This window comes from Osmia lignaria, chromosome 2 (genome assembly GCF_051020975.1).
Source record: "Osmia lignaria lignaria isolate PbOS001 chromosome 2, iyOsmLign1, whole genome shotgun sequence".
Taxonomy (NCBI): domain Eukaryota; kingdom Metazoa; phylum Arthropoda; class Insecta; order Hymenoptera; family Megachilidae; genus Osmia; species Osmia lignaria.
In genome coordinates, this window is record NC_135033.1 from 1,881,726 (window position 1) to 1,896,088 (window position 14,363).

The window sequence follows — 14,363 nt, forward strand, 5'->3', positions numbered from 1 at the left end:
ACATTTTGTATTTTTTCATTCCTGCCAATTTTTATTTCAAGAAAACGTACGGCTTCATTTATATTTTTTTCTTTCGGCGTTTACTCTACAGGGAATATACCGATTGTGATTTTTCAACATTATCCGTGAAATGAAATGAAATGAAAAAGAAAAAAATAGACTTCGTCATTTTCTCTACTCGCTAAAAGAAGGGTTGGCTTCCTTCTTCAGGTATCAGTCGCTGGAAGCTAATTTGGACTGTTTCTTTGCAAAAGTAACCGTCGTAATCTTTGCATTTCTGCGAGTGCACTTTCATCATACGGTTTAACGAGGACTTTGTTTGGTGCCAAATCAGAGCTAAACCATCTAAACTTTTGACACGACTAAGAGCGACGTAAATTTGGCCTTTTGCAAAATTCTTTTTGCCAAGATCAATTACAGCTTTGTTTAATGTAGTCCCTTGTAATTTATGCACCGTTACTGCCCAACTTAGAATAAGTGGTAACATTCTGCGCTCGACGTCCCCATAACCTTTCGTCGCCTGAAACGTTGCTACAACTGGAGATATTGGGATGTAACCGTCGATATCGTTAAATCTATTTCCAATGGACTCGTCGTCAAATTTTATAAGTACCGTGTCCGGCAAGTCTCCCTGTTCTAGTTGATCTCTTCGAAGTGCCGGCCATGTAAATTTCTTCACTATTCCCATTGCGCCGTTTATCAAACCATCAGAAATTGATATATTTCGTCGCAGCATGATTCGCGATCCTTCAGTTAACGTTATTGTATGTAACAGTCCGCCACAATTATTTACATTTGCAGGTATGACATTTTCTGGTGGCCTTTTTCCATATGTAGCTGCCTCACGGGATTCGTCTATTGCATCAATGACGTACATTCGATGTGATTTTGCTAATTCATCAGTTATTTTTGAATTATATTCATCCACTAATTTTATCGTTGGGAATATTCTTACTGCTGCACCATCCTCGAACTCTCCGGTTAAAGGAACTCTTCTTCGTTCGCATAATATTTCCAGTTGAGAAGTTGTCACTTCCCCAAACCGAAGGTTATTCAATAAATCGATATATTCAACGTCATCTCTTTGTCGCATATTAATGGTGAGTTCGCAGAATGAAAATTGATGCCGTAATTAATTTCTGCAGTACACCAATGTGGCTGTACAAAACACCAGTGTCCTTTTACTGGGGGCAACTGCATGATCGCCAAAGAGAAGTACATTTACGCCACCAAATAGTTTATCATTTGTTTTGAATTCTTGCAATTTTAAATGAATTATTCGCAAATTCTCATAAGATACCATTGATATCTCGTCGATAATCAACCACCTTGTATGACGCCACTATCGTCTCTCCTGTTCGAGCCTCTGTCCTGTCAGTCGTCGATACGTCATTGCAATACCTTTTTCAATAGGCAACGAGAACAAGGAATGCAGAGTTTTTCCGAATATTTGACGGGCAGCGACGCCAGTCAAAGAAGCTACTTCAATGAAAGATGATTTTATCATCGTATCAACTGTAGGATTATAGCAGCGTTTAACGTGTTCAACAAGTAATTTTAAAATAAACGACTTGCCACTACCAGCTCCTCCGGTAATAAAAAGCAATATTTGTTCCGTATTTTCATCATTTTTTTTAATATCTTTCTCAATTACTGCGGAAACTGATTTTAATAAGTCTTTCTGTTGAATATTAAGACTTAGAATACTATTAAGGAACACGTCTTCTGGCATTGCAATTGTTTCTTGCTGTTGATCTTCATATAAATCACCTTGATCATAATATATTGTTTCGTCGGCATGAATTCCGACTGGATCTCTTAAATGTTCATTAGTTTCTTCTTCATGTACAACATTCAAAGCAACAGCCTGGGCGAGCGCCGCTTCAATAATTTGCTGTGCGTGAGTAAATTGTTCGACGGTTACGTTATCCAACATAGGTTTCAACTCGTGTTGCCGTCGAAGAAAACATTGTTCTGAAGATTCGTTTTCGGACATAAGTGTACTTTCATCACGAAATGGAATGTGACACACTATTAAGTTATAGAAGTATCCTTCTCTATCACTGTTCAGGGTATAATATCGGTGGCGGAGTATAGCTGGTTTATTTCTTATTCGCATTCGGGTATTGTCCTTCAATTTTATAAACTTCGATCTCGAAATTTCTTCATCGTCAGTTCTAAGTTCTGCGTCGTCATCTTCTTCTGTCCATATTTCACTTGAAACTGTTTCATATCGGACAGCAAATTCGGCTAAACTCCAGTTTTCTAGGTTGTCTGGCCTCTTTACGTAACGATCGAATATGTTATTGAAAAATGATGTTCCATTTTCTTCAAATCGCAGAATTCTATATCTCTGCTCAGGCCGACAGCTGTTTATAAATACAGCTTTTCGCGAGCTCATTTTAAGAGGCAGATGGCATAATCGATAAGCACATTCTATGGCATTGACCATACGTTGAGATAGAATTGCCATAGATACCGAAAATAATTGATTTCGGATGGTATCGTTCCGGCGTTTCGCTCGTAAAACGGCTTCTTTAATAATATTCCCTGTGTCCTGCGGCTCGCATTTACTTGCGTATTTAGCAATATAATATGCGACGGCTGTAACATTTCCGCATGGTTGAATATCCATGTTTGCTTCCCAAAGCTTTAAAATATTTGGGTTGTAATTATTTACCATAACTTCATTTGCGGTTCTCTTAAGTACGCAGAAACGCCTGTTGTTGGCAAGTGTGTCATCTGGGCCTAAGCACATCGTTCTTTCACTTATCGGTCTGGGGAATCCAAATCGACAAGAACGATTATTACGATCTTTGTAACATGTATGAGAATGTTTATGAATTTGGACTTTTTGAACTATATCGTTCATATCGTGATTTTCGACTTCCAATGAACAAGATACAATTTTCTCAATAACGTTTTGGCCTTCGTTGGTTAGGAAATCAGGTACGTTTGCACACCAAATAAGCATGTGCAAATGTGGACTTCCTCTATTTTGAAATTCAATTCTATACCAAAAATCGGTAACAACGCCTGTACGGTCGAAACTGTTCCACATGAACACTTCCGAACTATTCGATAATAGATAATCTCTTTTTTTTCTTTTAAAATTTATTTGAAGCTTCCGATGCACGATGATCTCTTATCTGTGGCTTGAAAAGGAATGACGATCGTCTCGCCCTCAGCTCTTCGAAGGCGGTTACCCTTCGGCTTCGAACCTCGAGTTTTCTAAACACTCGAAAGCGATAAGGCCGGGTGACCATTAGGGGAAAAGAACGCAATTATTTGAGGCTGTGACAGGATGTGTAGGCTTACGAAGGTTTGTCAAACAATGAATTAGAATTATGTTGTAAAATGAATAGTTTATTTCGCAAGGGAAAAAGCCCGAAGGTATAAAAAAAACCCTTGGTTTCGTTTGTTAAAGGGAAAAAGCCAAAAGGCATAAAAAACCCTTGATTATTGATTACAAATTTGATATTCCGTATTAGAATGTAATTGTATGTGTGAGTGTATCGCGTGTGAACCTTGATTTTAACGTGTACACGTATGGTGGGCGCCCGTCAGCGATTAATAATCGCGTGACTTCGGATTTTTTGGGAAACAGTTCCCCTATTGGTTTGAATTTTGTTGATTCGGAAACCAGGTTCCGTCGGAGACTCCTGCGCGGGAAGACGTCTATTTATGATGATACGGAAACCAGGCTCCGTTAAGCCGAGTATCCACCTGTATCAAACGTCCGTATCGTATCACCGTTCCGAACCCTTTCGAATAGGCAGACGTTACCTCGTTGCATGCCACGGCGTGCTACGGCTCGGACAATATTTCTTCGTTTTTTGATAGAAACGGTTCGGCAATAGGACTGGGCCACTACAGGCGAGGAGTTTCGTTTTGCTGCGTGCCGTTCCAAAGGAACGGAGGCAACGGACCCATCCGAAAAATTTGTCGATTCTTTGCCGTTGCATCGAAGGAAAGGTTTATGCATTTGCACTTGACATAGCGTTTCGTGCCGTCACTTGGGTTTCAATTTATTTGAAATCTTGCGGTATTATTGGATTCATTTCAAAATCGATGAAATTATTTATGAACTTAATCTAATTTAATTTAGACAAATTTTATCGTCTAAATATATTTAAACAGATCAATTATCTTCGGTGATACGCTGTACATAAAAGAGCAATGTTAATAAGAACCTCTGTGATTATTGAAAAAGGACAATGTTAATTTTCCAGAGATTTTTCCGTTGCCGAGTATCGAATGTTCTATTGGGCTGTGATACGGAGGTGAAGGAACGGGCCGATCCGAAAATTGTCGGTTTCTTGCTCTTCAAAGCATAGGTTCGGAGACCACTTGAAACGTAAAAACAACATACCCAGGCGAAGGCCCGAAATGCTATGTCAAGTGGAAACATGACACTTGAGGCACGAGATAATATGATTTGGAATCGGATATATCAGTGAGATAATACGAATGCAACGACTGAACTTTGTTATTTTTCATTTTTTTCTTATAAAACTGTTACCAAGATAGTTGTGACGTTTTTCTGATTAAAATGATACCAAACACGATATGGTTAGGACAATTACAATAAAGAAACAGCATGCAGGAAATCGAAACTTCTCGCCTATAGGAGTTTCTTTCAAGAAACGAAGAAATATTGTCCGAGCCGTAGCACGCCGTGGCATGCAACGAGGCAACGTCTGCCTATTCAAAAGGGTTCGGAACGGTGATACGATACGGGCGTTTGATACAGGTGGATACTCGGCTTTAGAGTCCCCCGCACAAGGAGACGTCCGGACGTCATCAGAGACGTCAAAATGATAATGTTTTGTTGCGAGCAGGGCCTTGAGCTTGAATTAATAAAATGCTATTGAATTTAACAACGCGATACAAAATCACCCGTTCGACCGGTCGCGCCCGAGGTACGTTAACGAATTCTTTATCGAGGCATGAGTGCCCCGTTCTTCTCTCTCTAAACGTTGCGATACCCTTCGGTTTTCCGAAGAGACCGCCCGGCATCTCGCGTCAACCATGTTTTCTAAATATTTAAAACGAACGCACAGACAACGCTGCCTAAGCAATGCGAGTTTTTTAAATACTGCATTAACGCATTTACGCGTAACGTAAATTGTCTTGCGATAACTACCGGGTGTCTCTGAACCAACTGTAGTCGATCTGCAAACGTTAGGTTTTCAAGTTCGGTCGTAGATAGACCTTCGGATAGTAGTAATGCCTTCAACATATCTGGCCAGTTTAGATCATTACAAGAGAACGTAGCAAACCATGTGGGCGGTCCAAGACTTCGGACCATGGCGATTAATTCCGAACAGCATCGTTTCCAGTATGATACCGATCCTTTTATGTTTCTCATTGTGAGATGTATGTTGTCTACTAATCCCTCTGGAGTATATTCACCTTGGCGCATTCTACATGACACTGAAATGCTAGCTTTTGCGCGGTAATATTCAACCACAGATAATGCGAAGAACAGATAATCTGTTCGTTGGAACCGTTTGTCATTGCTCAGAATACGTGCTTGGAAGTAATCTAATGGTGTTATTGGGATGTCACGATGCTCTCTGAATCCATTTTTTCCATCTGGAAACAGGAAGTACCAACACAGTTCTTCAATTCTTCTCTCCCTCTCTAGGTTCAAAGGAGGCGCTGTTTTTCTATGTATATTTGCCAGTTGTATCGGGTCATTTTCTGCGTTATTATTATTATTATTACTGATAGAGACGATATTATCGATGTTGGGAACACCTTCGTCAATCGAACGTAACATGCTTGTTTCGAAAATAATTCGTGTTGCGTCGGATTCATTTCGTGGGGTCACAACTGATAGATGTTGCATTCTTTCTACCAGTGAAGATCTATTTCTCTCGGATGCAATTGTTACAGGTGTTAATGAGTAGATATTTAATACATTACTGTTGCCATGTTTCGCATACAAATTACGACGCAAGGTGGCGTGTAAAACATCAATAGTAGTAAATTTCATACAGCATGAGGTGCCCCGTAACGGTGCTTTATATCCTTTTGGACCTCTTGCATGGGAATCAAACAACCAATAACAGGTGGTCTCCGACTGGTTGCTGCATGATACGGCTATTGATGTAAGATTCGCAGTAAGAATTCCGTACATATACCGTTGAAAAAATGTAATCAAACCATTTTTTAAATTTGGAAATCCATCATCACCGTTATCAATATCAATGTGACCATTTACCGACATTTCATAGTCAACGTTAATACTGACTCGCCTATTATTAAATGTTACACGTGGCAATAATTCAGTTGCGGCTAAATAGTCTACATTGATTTCGTTGGGGTTAGAAATACTTCGCGCTTCAATACAATCACGATAATATTTATAAATCTCCAACTATAACCACATAATCGACATCACTAGTACACCACGTACTAGAATCAAGGGAATGAAACGCAACACATGCAACTGCAGCTATGCCAGTACACTGCTTACCACGAGATTCGATACTGAAGCGATCGCTAGCTTGATGAAACGTGCCTCGTAAAATAGCTACATTCTGACCAACGTCTACAAATCTACTGTTTGGTTCAGTATTTCTTTGTGCAATTTCAATTTCCTCTGTTACAATAGCCGGCTGTTCAATGACATGAGCTATTTCGAAAATATTACTGGTAATGTTTGAAAAACATGGTTGTACGTCTTTGTACAAAGCATTATTTTGTAATAGCCATTGTAAGGCTACCCGAAGCTTTCCGACATCTATTTTAAATTGTCGCTGTCGCTCCAAATTTTCGTAACTTTCCACTACAATCATTATACCGGTTTGGTTTAATTGGACTGGAAGTTGCTCGGCTACTTCGAACACATCGCGGGCAAGTAGGACTACTTGACCTTTGCACCAATCCTGACTGAAGCGATTTTGAATTTTCATGATTTTAAGAAACGGCACTATTCTGCACAACATTTGTTTCTCGATTTCCGATAAATCTGCTATCTCCTGAGGTACAGACATTAGTTCCATTTTATTCCAAAATGCCTGTGATGGAACTTTGTGCTTTTTAAGATGATTTAGACAACGAGAACATGTTGTTATCTTCTCTGATTCCATTAGATTTGCAGGAATTAGACCAGACAAAGGCTGCGTGTGTAAAGCGTAACGTTGCTGCGGATATAAAGTCTTGCAACACACTGCACACGGTACATCAGCAAAAATATTAATAGCCGATTCAAAGTAATCTTCCTGGAGGAAACGTTCTTTCCTTCGGTTTTTAGCTAGTTCACGCATATCTCTTAAACGTGTGGTTTTTGATTCGGTACTTTCCCTTAAAAATACTGTTGCGACGGTGAGAAGTTTCCGCTCTTTCGATGCATCGACTGCTTCTTGATGTATCGAAAGAGCCATCGACTGCTCCGTCCGAAGCTGTCAACGAATCACGATGTGAAGCTATTCCAAGTTTCGAGCGGAAACACGTCACCGGATGCTTGAGGTCTCTTAGACAACCGCGCGGCTTTTGATAATCAGAATGTTTCGGGAACCCCACCTGTACGGATCTATTGCTTAAGAACTCCTTTGTAATCGAAATATAGACAGTCTAGTTTGCTTCGTCTCTATTTATTTTACGATGGAAAGTGCTAGCTCCACTCCCCGGCGCAACAATACTTTACGATTACGATTTTTCATGAGCATTAGACGATGTGAACGTTCTTCAATACATTGATTGGATAAACGTCTGTGGATTAACCTCAGTCTACGTGATCGTTCCTCAGCAGATTCGTTCGCTAAGCGTCTGTGGATTAATCTCAATCTACGTGACCGGTCCTCAGCAGATTCGTTCGCTAAGCGTTTATGGATTAATCGCAATCTACGTGACCCTTCCTCAGCAGATTCGTTTGCTAGGCGCCTACTGATTAATCTAAGCCTATGTGATCGTTCTTCGACAGATTCGTTCTTTAAACGATTATAAATTATGGTTAGGCGACGTTTTTTCTCCTCTATCGTTTCACGCAATAATTTTGAACGCATATATTTTCGCATTGCAGATAATCTCAAATGGCGTTCGTTAATAATTTTATGACATCGTGTTTCTGTATTTCTTTTGCAATTTTTGTACAGACGTAATTGCGTGGCGTCGTTTGATTCATTCGCACGATACTTCCTCATACGGGATGCATGTTTTGTAGGTCTACCCATCGCTTCAAGCAAACGCGGTTGGTTTGTTTTTTATTTATATTAGAAACAATTGGTCGCCCCAAGCAGACGTGGTCGGTTTGTTTTTTATTTATTACAAACAATTATTGGTCGCTCCAAGCAGACGTAGCCGGTTTTGGATTTTATAAAATTCAATATCATTAGTTAAAAACGACTACCTTCGAGCAATTTTCAAATGATTTAATCAAGTATCAATCAATTGAAGATGTAACGTTGCCAGGTATTCGTTTCAACTGAGTACGCGATCTGTCTATGAGCTCTAGCTATGTTTGTTTATGTTGTGAGGACGATCGCAATAATAGGCCAACTTATAGTAGATTTCCGTTACATTGAGTGATAAGTGGAAAATAATGAATTTTGCGGCAATAATAAGTTTTTCATTCATTGAATACGACGGTACGATGTCAGCGCGGAACATCAACGTTTTTCATACGTAAAGCAATGCGGTATAAGTACAAAACTCATGACAATGTTAAATGGATCTAATGTAACATAAGTTCACAAATACTTGCAATTTAATTAAAATTTGCATTACTTAATATTCAATTACATTTCCACGCGTCGTTTTATGCGTCTTGGCACTGATTCGTATATTTATATCGTTATGATTTTATCTCACGTTGCCTTATTTGCTTCACGAAGCTCATTTTTTTTTGTTTACAGGTTTTCTTATGTAAATTAAATTTTTCAATATTGCCAATAAATTCTTCATTGGGTTCAAATGAAGATTATTTAATGCCCAGTGTATAATTTTATAATTATTACATTATTCTTCGAACTGAATAGTCTTCAACTTTTGTACCAGAGTCGGATTGTAAAAGTACATCGCGACACATTGCGTTTTATCGAAGAAAACGTATTTCGACAGGTTGTATACTGAGTGTAATAAAACAGTGTTCGGTTACCGTTTAAAACAGATTACCTCATTTAAAATTGGACCAAATGACTTGAGGTTTTTTGAGAAGTTACACACATTCATTTACTAAGATATATGCTTTTGTTGTTTTAAAAAATTGCAATTTCTTGAAATCGTGAAAGAAAATAGTAGAAGGCAATTTTTTATTAACTTTTTTATGTGAGGTTGCAATGAAAATTTAAAATATGACATTTGTAAATTTAAGTGTGTTATGTGTATGATGAAAATTTCATCGAGATTGATCAATGTATTTAGCACTACCAAGTAATTAAAATTTTCGAAAATCGCGACTTTTTATTCATCTAAGAACATAACTAGTCACATTTTAAAATGAAAAGTACTGATTTTCAGAAATTTTAATTATTTGTAACTTCTAAGTGCATTGGCAGATCTCGACGAAATTTTCTGCATACCCACAACTTATTTGAATTTACGAAAGACATATTTCAAATTCATATTATAGGCTTGTTACGTCGCGAGCGAGATACGGCACGCGACGTACATAATAAAAAAAAAAGAAAATTAATGATGGTTTACAATACGCGGTTGAGAACGGTATTAGCGCTGCCACCAGTCCTAATCGCTCGTGACGATGTTGGATCACTCACGATTAGAACAATAAAAGAATTGTTAAATAAGTTAATAGATTAATTTAGAGATTAATCGGGTTCGTCAATGCTCTAGTCCCATACGGGCCCCTCGTGTGAATTTGTGCTTAGATAGTAGGCGCGAAAATGAAGGAAAGGAAGTGTTTGAAACGTAAATGAATTAAAACTGGTTAGGTGTGACAAAAGTATAATTTCGGATAAAATAATTTTTAACAAAAAACAAATCCGACTTCGAAATGCACTAAAAAGTGTCAAATAATTTCTATTTCATTTATACCAATATTCCATAGCTATTAATAATATCTACTTAATCGTTAAATAGGATACCAAATACACTTCAGTTTTCGGAGGCGGCGCAAAATTATAAACTTTTCTTCTACTAGGAAGATCCTAGTTCAGGGGTCGGCAACATATGACAAATGACCCATTTGATAATTTCAAGTAAACAACATTCAACGGGAATCAACATACCCATTGCGGATTAACTATACTGCAGTTCACGAGAGACCATACTTAACTAGCGCAGCTCAGTAGGTTTGGGGACATTTTTAATAACGTGTGTGATATAATTTTTTCTTTGAAAAATAATAGAAATTTCGTTGTATCGTGTATCTTTACCATATCGTCATCGTGTATCAGTTATCGTACGTTATATATTTCTGTCCACCATTTAAATGATCGCAAAGTAAAAAGCAAGCTGAAGAGAGGAATGACACACGTTATTAAAAATGTCCTTAGACCTAGTGAGCTGCGAAAGTTAAGTGTGGTCTCTCGAGAATTGCAGTATACATGTACATCAGAAGTGCTACCAACTTCTGATACAATCGTTACAAATACGAATGTTTTCTGCCGTATCTATAACGTTTCGAATTTTTTTCTTACGACTTACTAATTACCAGGTTTGCCATACCGCAGTCAAATCGTTATTAGCAGCATCGTATATTCGGGTATTTTCAATTTTGCGCCGCCTCCGAAAACTGAAATGTATTTGGTATCCTATTTAACGATTAAGTAGATATTATTAATAGCTATGGAATATTGGTATAAATGAAATCGAAATTATTTTACACTTTTTAGTGCATTTCGAAGTCGGATGTTTTTTTTGTTAAAAATTATTGATATTTTAGAGTTGTTACATAGAACGTTTCATTTTACTTTAAATTTTGAGATTTTGTCTTTAGAACTGTTACGTCCGGATTATTTTCAACAATCTGATGGAGACTAACATCTATTTTCATTTTCTTTCTGATAGTGTTGAATAGTTTAACCGTTCTATATACTGAATTTGTGTACCTCGTCGGTGCGCAGCACTTGGAGATAATTCCAGGCGAGGCACACAAAGGAGGCTATAATTGGTCTTTTTCAAATAATAAGAAGTTAACCTTTCTTGGGACGATTGCCTTGTCGAAACCGCGTAGCAATAAACACATAGAAATTCGAAATCGCTAAGGTTAAGGAGAGGTACTATCAACATCTTTCGCCACGCGGTTAAGCAGTGCGACGCACTTGGAAGTTTCCCAGCTTAACCACGCGGAATAAGGGAGTTTTGTTTTACCTCGCAACCGAAATACCCCTCCGACCTCCAAAGCATGCGTCAGCCGGTCCTTCCACCAAAGAATGAATGAGATTAAGAACGAAAGTGATTGGAATCGAACGGAATGAAACTGTTTGAATGATTATGAAATGCGAGGGTTTGCGTGACAACCGCTGTAGTTTGAAATTGTCAACCGACGTTCAAGACAAGAGGTCGACTAAGGCAATAAACATCGGCAACGAACATCTGGGAAACGTTAAACGTAAAACGTTTCAAATATATGTATATCGTTAATAATTAACACGCGAGTCTACTGTTAGATAAATGCAACAAACCATTGTAAGACTAAAAACATTTTCTGGATACCACGGCTCGCCTTGTTTGTTCGTTCCTGCGCTTGAGGACATCTGGAAAAGATATGCTACGTCAACGTGTCCTAAACAGAAAATACAGATAGCGAACACAGGACGATGGAGGGTTTAACCTTGACGTGGAAAAGAGGCCCTTGCGTTTCCGATGAAGAGGTTATTCTTTCCCGTTACGACGAACGGGGCAGTTGATGGTTTTTCGCTGTAGCAATCGCGCTAGAATATTGTGAACGTTAGCCCGTCTTACTGTAACTTGTAAAATAAAGACTCTAGTAGCACATTAACTTACACCATATGCATAGATCCGCGATTTAACAATAACAATAAAATATCGATTGCCTTTTTACGTAAACCGCCGAAACGCGAATAAGGAACGGAATAATTAAGAGTATTCAACTAATAGTCATTCAATACAGTAAATCAAACATCTATTAGAAAACGTAGACCTCCTTCGATACTGGAAACGTCATTTATAAAAGCCTCTTTGATTAACGAATTCAAATAAAACTAAGTCGTAATACATTTCGAACATTCTAGAAGTATTAGAATTGCGACGCACGAATTTCGCAGAATAGAGGGGTAGAAAGAAATAGACAACGCTAGACAAAGGCAACGTGAAAGGTCAAGAAGGGATGAGAACTCGGGAAACGCGCCTAGACCAACCTATACGCGCGGGCTTTCCCCTTCGACACGTATCCTGATTTGCCAAATGATGTCCCTACTTTGGGGTACCGATCGCGGGTCGAATCCTGAAACACGATCGCTTGACTGAGGCAAATCACTCTTCGTCGAAAAATCGTGAAGTACGTGACGGGGAGCCCGTGTTCGCGTCGAGCAATAGTTTTCGCGTGAAAATCGTAGTAATTAGCTGCCCGGTAAAGTCCTTGAAAAAGGCAGAGGGCCGGGAGATTGCGGTTCGCGTTTTCCGCGTTAAAGACTCTTACGAATACGTTAAAATCATTTCACACTTTTCAATTACTATCTTTTTAATTTCATTTTTAAATCGTTCGCTAAATTAATTATTTTTCTTTTTGCGCGTTGCGTCGTTTTGAAATCAGTTTTCGTATCGTTTCGTAAATAATCGTTCCGTAACACCGTACTAAAAGGCCGATCGCGAACGCGTTGTGCAAGTGACAGTTTTCTCATCTCTTCTTCGCCTTCCAGATTTCTAGACAACACCAGCGACCATTAAGCGAATTTAAAATCTTATCATATACTATAATACATCGAGCTTGGTAAGTTGTCCATTTCATTTCTATCCAATACGACGAATCTGGATTTAGTGGATCTACGAAACCGCGTGTTCTGGAAAATTTCCCACTAGATCGTTCCGTTCAACACTGCGATTTAAGGTATCGAACATTAATATTTCCAAATAAAATTCCGATTCGCATTCAAAGAAGACGGCCCCACGAAACCGTAGTTTTGGTAATATACCCCCTGGGACCGTTCTCTCTTTTTCGCGTATTAATTGTTCACCGAACATCGTCGCTCGCATTATCGAATCAAAATTTTAATTTAATCAATAATCAATAATTCATTTGTTACTAGATTCATCCTCAATTCAATAGATCTCATTTTATATAACTTTATACTTTTCTTGATAAAACATATATATTTCATTTATTTCTTTTGTATTTCAAACAGCTCGTACTTTCTGTTAACTGACCATTTTATTGTTATGCTTATTTTTCCGAAATTATATTTTTGTTACACCTAACCAGTTTTAATTCATTTGCGTTTCAAAAACGCTTCCTTTCCTTCACGTTCACGCCTACCATCTTCGTACAAATTCATACGAGGGGCCCATATGGGACCAGAGCATTGACGAACTCAATTAATCTATCAATTAATCGTACTAATTCCTTTTATTGTTCTAATCATGAGTGATCTAACATCGTCACAAGCGATTAGGACTGGTGGCAGCGCTAATACCGTTCTCAACCGCGTATTAACCACTCATTGTCAGAAAGTAAAAGAAATAATAATATAAATCTACCTCTACTTTTTTCATTTTCTTTTTCTTTTTATTTTGTACGTCGCGCGCGCCGTATCTCGCTCGCGACGTAACAGAACATTGTACCCCATTACAGCATTATTGAAAATAAATAATATCTTGGATTTGGGAGTTTTGAAAGGTTGTCATTTTATAGCATCAAACATTTTTTCAATATAATGAACTTGAAAAATTGATTTTTGGCCACAAAAAATGGCTTTCCGGACCACTGTGCCACGGTGAAGAAGGTGTCGAATTTTGCCATATTATTTTGGAGTTCAATTTATTTACTATTCTTAATGGAACTAAACTAGAAATAAAAATCGCTTTGTCTTCTATATCACAGAATTCATTTTGAATCTGTTTATACCTTGGTAAACCTGCTGCACTATCACACCCCCATTTACATATGAGTGTCAATTCTGTATTATATATTACTGTATTATCTATCATTTTTATTATTCTTGAGACTGTGTGATTTATCAAACTTTGTAAGTCTATTTTGACGTGTGTTTCTGATATTTCTATTTTATCTTTTGGTGGATAACAATTATTTTTTTCTAGAAGTAATTTATAATATGACGGCCAAGGGTTAATGTTATATTTTATACCTTCGTTTCTCATAGTTACATATTGGAACTTGGACAAGTCTGCCATTGCAAATATGCTCAACGCTTGTTCTGTTGTAAATTGTTTCTGTTTGGTGGTATATATTTTTCTATCATGTCCATTATTTTCTA